General features: G+C 39.8%; 1 protein-coding gene across 10 annotated transcripts in view; it reads left to right on the forward strand.

The window, feature by feature from the left end:
- lilli (lilliputian) overlaps positions 1-14,204 on the forward strand; it is a 140,290-nt gene that overhangs the window by 85,443 nt on the left and 40,643 nt on the right. The window lies entirely within an intron of this gene.

Below are 14,204 nucleotides of genomic sequence, written 5' to 3' on the forward strand. Positions count from 1 at the left end.
GATCGCTCGCCTTGGATCGTTCGATAAGAATTTTACAACTAGGAATTGAAAAAAAAAATTTGAAAACAACATGGCGCGAGGTCTTGACACTGTCGACAGGTTGCGGTATACTAGTCCCAGTTTATGTACTCGTTTTCACTGTCAGAACCTGAGAAATTCATAATAAACATTGCACCAGTTTACTGTATTCGTCAGCTTATTTGCAGCAGTTACGTTTTATTGTTTTTGTTGTCATTTATTGACATAATAGCGACTTTATTGAGTGACAATCAGTTGCATACGGCTCCCGATAAAGTTAACATTTATTGTAAGGCTCAATAGTGAGACAGGTAATCGATGAGGACGAAAGAAATTCGTATTTGGTTTGTTGACGGCAAGGTTTTCATAACACATCATCACAGAGTTTCACTTTTATAATTCTTCATATTTGGTCTATTAGGGTCAGTATTTTTTTGGTTCTTGAACACAAGTGCCATTCACGAACTTCAAATGTGATCCATCTTATCTCAGCTGGTCGGTCCTTATGTACACAAAATCCAATTTGTTGGCCTAGTTTGTTGGATTTGGGTCGCCCCGATACGGTGACACCTTTCACTGTTTTTGTATTGCATAAATTGATAGTAAATTAGTAATATCGAATTTTATCTATCAATGTCAAGGAGCTTATCTTGCGTCGATCAGATGCTGCGCTCGTATGACCGCACGATACCGTACCCTTTAACCCATAATCTAATCAATAAAAGATTTCTCTCTCGACTTGTTTTTTATGCGAGACCAGAATGACAAAGATGCCATTCCTGACGGTAATTTTCCACGTAAATATTCTTATCTTCAGTCTCGGGTCCCGCGTACGAAGTAGGTAGAGAAAGATGTAACAGAATCAGGTTGCAAGAAAATATTATTACGGATTGTGGTGTACTTCCCAGGAAATTACGTGTGTCACGGAAACACTAATTCTTTAAATTGCTGGAGTTGATGACTAATGCAGCCGTGCATATTAAATTTTGTACTTGCGGGAATGGTACTTCGAGTGAATTGAATTTAAAAAAAGTAATTAACGGACTCATCAATACCGATTAATACGAGAGGACGTCGAAGATATTAATGTTGACGGCTGAGCCATCCGCGCGAGTCTTAAAATGTATTTGCTGGAAGCTAAAAGCTGTGCTTTGCACTTTAACGTCTCAATTCTCACACCAGATGAAGTGTTTAATTTGTTGTTTACAGAACCAGATTCAAAAAAAATTCGGCTTATCCTTGAGCACAAATTTATTAATATCATTCGATAAAACGTCAGTAATTTTGCGATTACAGATAGTTAAGTGAATTAAACAGCAATCGAGGAATCGAAATGTTTAAAAACGTGGGACTCGAGGTGGTGCCTTGAGGTGCGCTTCGGAATTTTTGTTGTAGGTCATGTTTAAGAAAACAGTCCATCTTCCGTATCGACCTGTCAGGCCGCGACTCCGGATCACTTTATTCAGGTTACGACGTGTTGTTTATTTCAACGCGGTGTAAGATTTGAAGAGATACGTTGGTCGTATCTTGTTGCTGAATTGACACGTTGAGGGTTTATCGTGCGAAAAGTAAGTATATACAGTGAGTCCCAACCACGATGATAGTGAAATACTCGAAACTATAGTCGACGGTGGCGCACAGTTCTCAGTACGGTCACGTTATCGAGAAACACGCATGTCGAGGTGTCGGAATTTGGTGGCTTTCGCTTACACCAGTAACTTATTTTTGAGATGGCCGCGAGCGATTGATATCATTTACATTCGATTAGGAATGGGTCGTGTCGCGCGGTAATGATAGCTCGAGCATGGACGAAGAAGGAATGTCTTCTAAGCGGTGGTCTATGTTTAGAACGTAACGGTAAAATGGAAGCAATAACAGCGAACTGGCGAAGACATAATAGGTTGTAAAATTGGAAATCAGTTTTTCGTTTGACATTTCGGATCGATTAAGCAATGAAGAAGGGAATTGTTTCTGAACGGGGTCGAGATCGATCGACCGAGGGAGAAAAATCGTTGGAGAGTGAACGAAAGACGAGATGCGCCGAGAAGACTGATCAATCAGAGGAGATAATCGGTGATCTAGGCGTCCATAGGCACGGTACTTAACATAATGATGACATTAGTGAAACAAGGAACGCCCACGTGAATTCCTCCAATGTTAATTACATTAATATATTCAAGGCGGTGATGGATGTTCGCACGCAGAGAAATGAAATTTTCCCGGGGACGAATTTCCCGATAAGAGACACAAAGCGATAAGTGAAAAGCTGTTTTCTACCTGATGCAGACAGACGGATGAACCCGCCCATTTTTTTCGAGGCCGACTAAACAGCAATAAATCTCTTGTCATTTTATTCCCAGTCCCATTGTGTACTGAATTTATGATGATAGTCAAGTTCCCATTTCGGTATTAACATCGATCGTCTCCGAGAGGTGCACGTTTAATAATTGCCGTTTAATATGGGTAATCCAATCCCAGGATGTAGGACCCGCGCGTCATTATCCTGAGAGGTGCAGGAAACCGTGTGTGCCGTGAGGGGTGGGTTGCCTCCGGCCGATTTTAATTAATCCCGGCTAGGGGGTTCGATCGACTGGCGCCGTTTAAAGAATTAGCGCTAATGCGACGACGACGACGACGACGACATTTCACGTGCACAAAGATTAACCCCCGAGGTGGTCGATAGCGCCATCCGAAATTAATCGCCAGTTATACGACCGCCGAAGTCGAGCTAATTTGACTGTGGTCCTCGTTAACGTTTAACCCCTTTCGCGTCATCATAACATTCGATTATGTCGGTCGTAACGAAATCCCCCACCTGGTTTCCCGGTGACATTTTCGAAGAAAGGTCCGACAACGTGACCACCAAGAGAGGGTAAAGTTTCGCACAGCGTGTTTATAATGGCCGTAAAACGCCCCTCTCTTTTCGACCTGCAGCCGTCTTGTTTCGCTCTTCTCTCCAGTTTTTATCTTGATGGCCATTGACATGGAACCCTCATTCGGGCCGCCGTGCGACGTAATTTCGATTAATATCCCGGGTCGTGATAAGTGGGAGTGACAGACGCGAGTGGAAGTGAATTTTGCGTTGGAGATTGTCGTCGTCGTCAACAAGTGTAACATAAACAGAGAGGAGGAAGGACATTCGGCGGAGGTATGTTGTTGTTTTCCGGCACTTGTCATCGATTTTACAGCCACATCCCTTCCCGGATTCAAATCGTCGATAGAAAACATCATCATCTCGGTAGTTCTCAAGGACGCACTAAATTTTTAAATTGCCACCACGTCCAACGAGTCCGTGTTTTTGTCGGCCGCTTTTCTAGGTCTCAGGTAGAAAATATCGATGTTAAGGGTGGTTCTGTTTCCTCTGTCCGATTTTCTTCTTTTCTCCCCGTGAAACACGCGACCGGCAAATTAAATCGGCCGTGTTTCTATTTATTTCTTTAGCCATCTTGTAAAGTAACTGTTCTACAAGTCTGTTTGAGTATGTTGGAGCTTATACAAACCTCCTCGGTGTTTATCTGTCGCTACAAAGTGGTGATGGGTCGAACCGCCATATTTTACGTTTATCGCCGCATTGCTTCTTTGTAGCCAATTTTGCCGACATTCCAAGGTCGTCGGAAATAGGTTCGGACCCCTAAATACCCCCAAGGAGAGAGCTTTGCCTTTGGCCACCAAAGTTTTACCACTGACGCTTTAATTGTCAAAATTGCGGAATTTAACTCTCTTGGTAATTAACATCAATGTTTACGCAGCGCGATAAGATAATGACATTTTTAAAATGTTTTTTAACGAGTAGATTAGGCTTATTAAAATTTTACGGAACCGATTGACGACTCTATTTCTAGAATATCTAGAAATACTTTGTAGGTTAGTGGTTTACTGCAGGGTGCGTCCGTTGGCCTCAGCGATAACGACAGAAGGAAATTAAATGTAACGATATTTTTTGTCCGTAATGGCAAATTTCGCATAAATATTTACTCTGCGACTCGCAAATTGATGTTTATCATAAGTGATAATTTTTATGATAATATTTGCTCGTCGAGCCATTGCAGTCTTTATTTTTTCACGTACAAGACTAAATCCCCTATGAAATATGAAGTTTTTATTGCGTCATTGTACTGATCCGCAAAAATTTATCAACAAGTAGTACCTAGTTGTGACACAAGCGTTGTCATTGCTTCACAAGACTAATTTCTCCATTACTACTTATCCGTGACTGTGACAGCTGTCATTATTTTGAAGTTACGGCAGATTAGTGTCGAAAATAAATACAGTTAAGAGAGAACGAACGCTCGATTATGGATTCAGTTTTAGTCAGATTATGAGCTTTGACGTCACCGGATGAATGTCCGATAGGACGTATCCAATTTATTATTTGTTTTCTCCAGTGACGTCAGAACCTTTTTAGGGCCATCACGTTTCTCTAAACACGATACGAAGTATCGTCATGCCGGTCTCCAGGTGTGCTAAACCGATACTTTATACTTTTGTTGGGTTTCCCGGTAACGTCATAATTACTTGTTTTCTCCAAGGGGTGTCTGTCGGCCTTCTCCAATAAGTTCACTCACCAAATTTGTCTAGAATTTCACTGCTCTTGCGAGGTCGTTGTAAATATTCCACACTTTTGTGTGGAGTTTTTGAGAAACATTTTCGTGTAACGAACGGTTTAAGAAACTGAGAGATCTGTTGAAGGACGAAAGTTTGGAGCCGGAAACTTTCTTGAAGTTTGGTCAGTTGCTACTCTTCTAAATTTGCGGTGTAGCTGTTACCCGCTTTGTAGAATTTTGTTGTTAGTTACGTTGTTCGGTCGCGCAGCACCCTATCGCTACAGAGTCACTGACAATATTGCTAAAATTAACGAAGGCGAAAGTGGGCGATTTTGGAAACGTGCCTCGGATAATTGTTGCCTGGTTGTTGGAAAAGCGTTGCTAATAAAACATAGTTTTTCCCTTTTCACAATATATTAAGAAGGAAAGGAGTAAAACGAAACCACGAAACTCTTGTGGTTTATTATTATTATACGTTATGGTCAACAGTTGTCGGACACGAACCACTTGGTGGAAGTGTTGAAACAGATTTAGTTTAGTTACAATTATGTGAACGAGGAACTTACTGGTGATGGCATTCCGCAAACAGTCCACCGCTTCTGAAGTGCTTGACTTGCAGCGACGAAAAATCCGGACAAGATTTATTATCGCCAGTCACTTCTTGGTCGATTCTTCCTTTTCCGGTTGGACAAGTGAAGAATCTTCGATTTTCTCTGCCCGTCACCGGACCCGTATTTACCTTGCGGCATCGTTGTTCGGGACCGATTTGATAAGAGAAAGACGTTTTAAGATTCGGTAATGTCGGTTTTCCTCTCGGCCACGCAGTAAATTCGAGTCTGGGGCCGAATCGTTCGAAGAGGTTGTCGAATAAATATGAGATTCACCCACTCCCGTTTCGAGAAGTTGTAGTTCCCCAAGGAAAGGAGCCGGGTTTCATGTTTATTTATAGAAAGTTTTTTCTTTGTTTTGTGCGCCAGAGAATATGAGACGCACACCTTGAACCGGCACGACGATTCCGGAGGCGTCACGTTGTAAACTGGAAAAACGTACGCGGCCACCAATTATTCAATTTGTTTTGATTGGGAACGAGCAAATCGAGCGTCAACTTTAATTGCGTAATGCGAATTTGCACAGGCGGAAATGAATAATTGGTGGAATTTAGTTTTTTTACCGTGCGCTGCCGTCAATGGTAGCTGATGACGTGACAGTGACATCTTATCGGTTATCAGTTTCTTTTGTGGTGCAACTGCTGTCTTTATTTGCTGCGAATTATTGTACGGGGACGTTGTGTCGGCTTCGGGGAAAAATCATTATCCTCCGGTGCATTGCCGCGGAAAGGGTGGAGAACTGTTACGGGAAAGGAAAATTTTTATGTTTATAGCCTGTCCATTCTCACCCTTTGTTCCGGAATTTATCGCCGGATTGCGTATTCCGATGACGTCGCGCTTTCGTTTTGATTTAACCTAAATCGTCCGGGGACGTCCGGCGATCTCGCCTGATTTGAGTCCGCTCGGAGAGAACTCGTCTCGTTAGGGAGGCGTCGCCCTTCGGAAATTGATTTTTTAATTCGAGAATCTCGAGGAAACCGCCCCAGGAAGCACCCCAATTGCGCCGTTCCCCCATGCAATTCTAATTTTAACGGGTGGCTATTTTTAAGCCGTACAAAAGGGAACAACGACGCATTGAAATGAGTGTTTTGGAATCGGCGGGTGTCTCGGCAAACCCATTCTACAATAGACCAAAAATAACGGAATGTCCTTATGGTTCGTGTCGTGCTTTACCTGTCTGCTACCGACGACGACACTTCCTCCTGCTGCGATGCCACATCGACATAAATTATTCAACCGGCATGAACGAATATCTGAGGCCACGTCTTGATCATTATTAATCGTAGAAATTAACAAGTTTCGATATACCGCTCGTACCGTTTGCATAATGGATGATGGCCCCGGGAGGACGGTGTAAAAGTGAATTTGTGTGTTTTCGATATCGATTAACACGTCAGGTTTTCGGATATTTGGCACACTTTACCAGGAAAAGTGCGCTGCCTGTTGCGATCTTGAAGTTTTTCAACGTTGTATGTCGGATTTTTTCGGTATTTTGCACTGATTCATGGAATTACTAAACCGTAGAAATCGCATTAAATAAATAATGACAAAAAAAATGGGGTCAAAAACGGTGTGGAAATAAATCCGTTGCAAACGAGCTATATCCAGGCGTCCTTTGTTTGTTCTTTATGATAATTAAGCTACCGCGTCACGTGTACCAGGTGTAGCTTTGCAAATTTCAAGTAACTTTTCGGAAGCACTTTCCAATAGGTAAGTGCGTCTCGCAAAGTGTGTGTAACAAGAAGATGAACGCCGAACCCCGTTTCCCGCCGATTCGCTCTGCTAATTCCGATGAATGACGGCAGAGGTCTGCACGAGTCGTTTGCGTAAGATTTAGACACGACGAACTATAGGGATAAAAAATCATCAAGGGGTTGTCGTATCGATCCCCTTTCTCGTTTTTAATTAATTAGGTTATTTGACCCGGCACAGCGGTACGTCACTGGTGGAAAAAATATTCTAATTTTAAAAATTACTGACGTAGAAATTCAATCAAGATGCAAATTGTACACAGTGTCGACGTAATAATTATTGTTTAGGTCGAAGATGAAAATTAAAACGTGCTTTTAATCCATTTGATTGCGTTTGATGTGTTAATTCATTTTTGTACCTCATTTGAAAACGCGAATAAAAATAAATTATTGTTATTAATGCATCACATACGGACGTAATTACACGTTTGTGCTCACCGACCGTGTTAATTCATTTCTAACAATCTCGTATTCCCCATTTCATCGACGTGGTGATTCGGTTGTTCCGGAGAAATACATCGATGTCAAGGAAATCGGATGATGGCGGACCGATCCTGTCGGTAAAGAAGCGTGTTGCGCCGGCTGACAAGTGGATAAGTCGTTAATAAAAATGTTTATTTTGTTTAATCAACAGTGGCAAGTTTCAGTTTTGTCGGCTAAGTATCTCCTGACTTAAACATTATTATTTATTATACAATACGGCTGACATCATATTTGCATTTTTTTTATTTATAGTTAATTAGAAAATACCACAAAGATAAGATCATTGAATGCGACATCAACCCTGAAACACTATCAGGCGAAAATAACACCTACCTTTTATCATAATCTTTTAAACGAGAATTTTATTCTGAAGACCATTTTCCAGGAAGTTATTATACAAAAGAGGAGAACAGAAGTTCAACGAGATTTAAACATAAACGTTGGGTTAAGTGTTTTCGAGTACCATCGACCAAGTAGGTACTCGAGCAAATTTGAATTCTAGTTGCAAATCATCATTTAATACTGGTGCGATTTTTAAGGCAGAAATCAAGTCGTCGTGAGACAAATAGACATTAATGTGAATCATTTCCGTTGCAAGCAAAGATTTATTTGCCGGAAAATTGTAGCGTTTTGTTTTAATTGCTAAAACAATGAACTGGGTTAAATTAATAATTATGTACTTACATTTGTAGTTTTGACTGCACGTAAAAAATAATAATAAGAATTTTCAATTAAAATGACTTGGTCGTTATCGGTATAAGCACCTTTTAAATTTTCGCTTCATTACTGATAAAATTACAGTTATCGCACCCAACAAAAACCACTCTGTGACTGTTTCCAGATTAATGAAAATTTGTTGAGACATTTCAGAAATTGTGCGGTAATAACTTTCGCATCATTAATCATCACGCAATTAGGTAGTACTCATTACGCGAGATACTTTTCACTTTGGCACAAGATTAACAACCATTCGCGTGGTACTCTCGTATCATTTTTACTTTGATGTTTCTTTGTCCCTTCGTTCGCTGCTCCTCAATCAAAACAAACACCTATACGTGTATCGGAGTGGGCGATCAATCAAACGCGAAAATAGCGGTTTCCGTATAGTGGACGCGTAAAATTCTCGTCCCATAAAACATTGTTGACTGTTGTGGTATTAAAATTTTATGCGATTTTTCGTGTTTATTTGGCGAACGTGAAAATTGACTCGACAGCATTTTGCAAGCGAATAAAATAAATTGCGCATTTGTTTAAGTCGTCATTGTTTTCGATGTTCCATAAGTTTCTTGTTGTGGTTGGTGGGGTCGTTCGTCATTTTCACGTTGCGCAAGTAGCGAACCAGGTGAACATCGCTGTAATTATTGTTTTGATTGATGTCAGGGGCGCGTCGATTTTTTTCCCGACCGAAACCGCCACCTGAAAACGTAGTCGTGCCCGGCCGATGCACGTCGGGGACAATTTATGAGTTGAATTATTTAGTAGGGCACGGCGGAATTTTTATTATCCACCCCCTAATTCGTGCGAATATTGCAAAAAAGTGGAGCACGTTCGCGTTAACGGTGCCCTAAATCATCCGCAGTGGAACTGCTGTCCGTCAAGATTCCCTCCGAGGGCTGCATTAAGACTGTATTTTTTTTAATGGCGGATTTCGTTGCGTTCGTGCAAGTGGAGTTGGTCCGATCGTCCATCAGGAGCGCATCGAGTTTGCATCGGAATTAATTGAGACAGATTGCCGCAACGGACGATGAACTCCTGGAGCGAGCGTACGTGATGCCTTCTCGTCCTCCATGACTGCGCCATCTTCAAACAACAAAAATCGACGCGACCTCCAAATCGTAATAATTGGACTCTCGAATAAATTAACATATTTAACGAAGCCGGTGTCGGTATCGGAACGGTTTCCGTGCACTCGACAACGTTTCGCCGGCGTTATGTTAACGACGTCGGAGTAGGTGTGCTGGCTGCATACGATTGTGATAGCTGTGGAACGGTACCAAAAGGTTGTCTTCCGACCGGTCCTGATACGCAGATCAATATGGCAAAAACAGAATCGCCATTAAGTCTCGTCACATGCAAGAGAAGAAGTCGAGGGACAAGCTCGTGGCGCTAATTAAGAGTTAATAAGAGAAGGAAAACGAAATTAGCCCCGGGAGTTTGGAAGCTCCACACCTGCCCTCGGCAGCTGATTAAGATGCGTGCAATGAAACCACTTATACTCCTCGTTATGCCGTTAATGTAGACGGTAGTTGTTACCCCGCGATGTGGGATAGACCCGGCCGCCCACTGCACTCGGAAAAAACGTACCATCAAGATTTTTCTTTTCTTTTCTAACGATTAGAGGAGCCCGTTTCGATTTCTCTATCTGGTCACAGTGACAGCAATATTCGTTTATAGCGGTGAATGATGGACCTGTTGAATGGCTTTTTTTTACATTTCTTTGCCAGCGGTATAGCCCCGAACGCCCACAACCAGAGGTGTTAATTTAATAACAGCCGTCAAAAGCGATGGGACATTATCGATTTTCACCAGAACAAAAAAAGCACTTGGATTTTGATTTGAAACGTAGTGTCGTCGCGTGGGCTATGAAAGAAAATTTTAATAGATACCTACCCACCGCGGTTTAATTATGTTTTGTTGACGGTCGTAAAAAGATAAGAAGTCTGTTTGAGAAAATCTAATTTTCATTAACAGTGAAACTGTGAAAATCTTAACGGGTCGGTATTTTGTCGTCGCAGTGATAAACGAGTGCGGAATAAAAGGGAAACGAGTTCCAGTCGCTGTTTTCACGAGACGAGGTGCAACAAACATAAAGAAGGAGTTAAAAACAAAATGGAACAACAACAAAACCTCGTAACCGCATAATACAGATATTCAGAAATTAATAAGACAAATAACCATTTCACGAGAGAAGTGTTTTGCCGGGATCGCGGCAAGAAAGACGATAAAGGTTGTTGTGGTGGCTTTTTGCATGTAAATGTTATCGTAAAAGGCGTGGATGGTCAGTTACTGGAACTGACCCTCTTAACGTGACGATCATCCATGTTACAAACACTTTGCCTAAGTTGGATGCAAAACCAGTTCTTGTAAGTTAGAGCGAGGATTTTTGGAAAATTGAAAAATCATGTTTGTTTGAGAGGTTGGTATTTCAACGGTGCTATCACTATTAGTGGGACTGTTTACATACCTCGACATAAATATGTTTCCACTGCCAGTGAAGCTAGAAATATAAAATTAGCATTTGGCGAAACGTGTTACAGAACAGAATGTTACTCTCTCAGTGGTTACAGTTTTCACTTGACCAAGGTAAAGTCTCCCGGTATGCTTTTCCAAGAACTGTAAACATGTGTTGGGCCCTATCGTTAAAAATGTCAAAATAGCTTAACAAAGAAGTAGGTAATGAACGTAAATAAACAGATCTTTATGGGTGGGTCTTGGGCCTGGAGTGTTTCGCAAGACAGGACGCGAATAATGATTTATTTCTAATTTCCAAATCCTATTTTGTTTAAAATTTTGATTTTTTCGTAATTGCTTTTTTTCTTGAGTTTGCTAATAATTGGGTAGTAGAACAGATTGTTGCTCGGCAGTTTTGAACCATCACCAAAAATATTGTAAACCGATTTTGTATTTAAAATCAGGGCGTAGGGTTCCAAGTAATTTTTTTGCAATAGATGTAAAAAATAATTTTCTAATTATTGAACGATCGAGTTCTTGGACCACTACACCTGCTGTTATCTATAGTGTTTTCATGTGATTCTGAGGGATCCAGTTATAAGACTATAATATCACCAAATCAATAAAGGGGCATTATGCATTTTTGCAGGCTATTGTAGTACAGTTAAACTCGTTGCGGATAAAGAACTGAACAACCGAACATTTGGAAACCGGGGTTTTTACATTCCTTATCTGTCCATTTTATTGGAATGTACTTTATAGCAAAATGACTTTTGTGTTAAGATATTTTTCAGATGCCTGTTAAAAGCAACCGCTGGCTCTTTGCTGATAATAATTTGAATTTTATAATTTTACAGCTCGGCTCTTCATAATCAAATGGAAATCCTATATAAATACTCGTGCCTTAATTGTCGTTTTTTTTTTGTTAGAAAATAGGTCTAAATACTTGGGACACGGTCATTTGCGTGCCGCGGTCATTAAAATTTGTGGGTTGCGCGCGTGGACATCAAAGTGCTTAATTATACCTAATTGATTATTTAGGATTACTCTGAATAAAGAGACTGAATAAAGTTATTTTCCAAATTTTTAGCAATATATTGCATCGCTTTTAAAATAAAACGTATACTGGGTAACTGAAAATATATTATTTCTTTATCAAAATCAAATTTTGTTTCTATTCACACTATGTAATTAGAGTAATTACACACCCATGACGTTTCTTATATGTATGTATTTAACATTTTTACAAGGTGCAAGACATTAACATTATTAATTTTAGTGTACGTATTCAGTTGTGCAAAGTACAAAGTGTCCTGTGGAATTGTGCGGCTCCACAGTTTTATCGTGTCGAACTAGGTTGAGCCGTTAAAGCCGTCAAATCAGATGTCAACAGTCAAATTATTAAATCTTAGCATCAGTTGTGAGTTTGACGTCTTAGTTGTTTTGCTTGTGATTTTCTTCAGTTTTTCTGTGTGTGTTCTAATTATTTTTCATCTTACAACAGTTTATTAAAAACCTGTCATTGATTGACTTACATAACCTCTGTTCTTCTATTTGGTACCACAATTATTACAGAACGACAAAAATCAAATATGTACATGTACATATTAGAATTCCACAGAGCTCTTGATATACGTCTTTTTGTAGACAATAGTTACCAACAATCAACATATTCAGCAGTAATACGTCCATTTTGAAGAATTTTAGAGTACAGATCTTGAACAAAAAAGTTCTCTACATCGCTAGGATCTAAAAACAGTACCTCAACCAAATGTCCATCGCAACCACCAACCTATTTCAAAATCGTTCCTTCTGTATTTCAGCACCAAATGTGCCCAAATGTTGAGTCTTCGTGAACTAGGATTGAGTTAAGTGAAATGGACATTGGTTTATTTTAGAAAAAACTCATAGGTACTCATTAAGGGCAGGTAAATAACCGAAATCTTAATCCCGCATTTGCCCTCAAGTGTCCTATTGCCAACTTGGGCATTAGACATTAGATTTCTAATATCTAATTAGTAGAAGATAAACAAACTGACCAACACCCAAATACTTGCTCGTACCACCCCTAAAAATTACAGGTACTTGGTGCTCGTTACAAGTGAATCAGTAATCTTTTTTGTTTTTGTTGTTAGTCATTCTCGATCAGTGGTGCCTAGAACATGTAGTGTAGTGTAGTGTTGTTTTCAGTATTGTTTTTAATTTCTACTACTGTTTGCCTACTCCAAGTTGCAATAACTACATATCTATCGGGTGTCCAATTAAATTTCCTGTCAAAGTTGGCGTTAAAGAGTCGATTGTGAACGCACCACTCGTGGAAAAACACAAAGGGCCGTAAGATGATCCGTGATCCCTACGTTCACAATCGACCCTTCAACGCCAAATTTGACCGGAAATTTAAATGAACACTCGATACTTATCTCAATCTTATTCTTTCTCGTTGTGAATTCTTCACGCAATGATAGAGAGTGAAATATTGCTTGTAAATTCTAAATCACCGTAATCTATAAATGAGGAATTAATTTGTCATGGGTGCAAAGTAGCTCTAAGTCTTTTCCGCTGCATTTTGCAACGGAAGTGGCGGACATTAAAGTAATCAACGGATCAGAATTTACTTACATATTGCAAACATTTTCACAAAGGTACTGATGAATCACTATATTCGATAAAAAAGATGTTTTGAAACGTCCTCGTTTATAAATTGCCAAACTGTGATGGTATATACCGTATAAACACGGTCATTATATTAGTTTAGTCACGAATTTTATTTCAAATGTCCAATAGTTGTTGTCAGCACTGTATACAACAACTTCTACGGTGAACAGCGCATCAAGTGGCTAAAAAAGAGAGCGTTATTATGCTGTTGTTTTACATATTTAAATTTGAAATAATTAAAAACCATTATGACCTTTGAGGCTAAACCACAAGGATATGATGCAGACAACGAACGCATTTAAGGTTAAAGCGTGTACAGCAGCTGGGAACAGATATCTAATTTATGTCAATTTCATATAGGACATTGTTTATGATAAACTGATCCACTGGATTTCAACGCACTGTCAATACCTAAAATTATTATTCTGTTTATTTTGTGTGACTAATGCCATCAGTAAATATTTATTTGTATGTTGACTATTTGAAAATCTATATTTTGTAAGTAGGATCGTTCAAATTGACTTTGAGCTTTAAATAGAGAGATTTTTGTTGTTGTTGATGTTTTTCTTTAATCCGTCGACTTCTGTTCTGTCACGTTTGATTTATAGACATTCACATCAATTAAATTCATGTGTGCCACATTCTTCGCCATCGCAAATGAATTACTTTTGTTTATTAGACCCAACTATTGACAAATCGATCAATCGATCGGCCTTTTTAATGTCTCCACCTCACTGGAGTTCTACGCAATTGTAGATAATCTTGATTGAATCGTGTTTTGCGGAATCATAAAAGAGAAATTTTGCTGTAGATCAAATTCGGAAATCAAAAACTGTTCAGAGAACTCGTAGATAATCTTTTCCGGATCGAGGCGTGTGTCGGTGGTTATCTTGTAATCCTCTCGACGAATTATAAACACATTTGCTGTTATAAATCTGAGTGTGATAAGTGGCATCAAACCTGCTGATCTTGCT

The sequence above is a fragment of the Tenebrio molitor genome, chromosome 6 (genome assembly GCF_963966145.1).
Source record: "Tenebrio molitor chromosome 6, icTenMoli1.1, whole genome shotgun sequence".
NCBI lineage: Eukaryota > Metazoa > Arthropoda > Insecta > Coleoptera > Tenebrionidae > Tenebrio > Tenebrio molitor.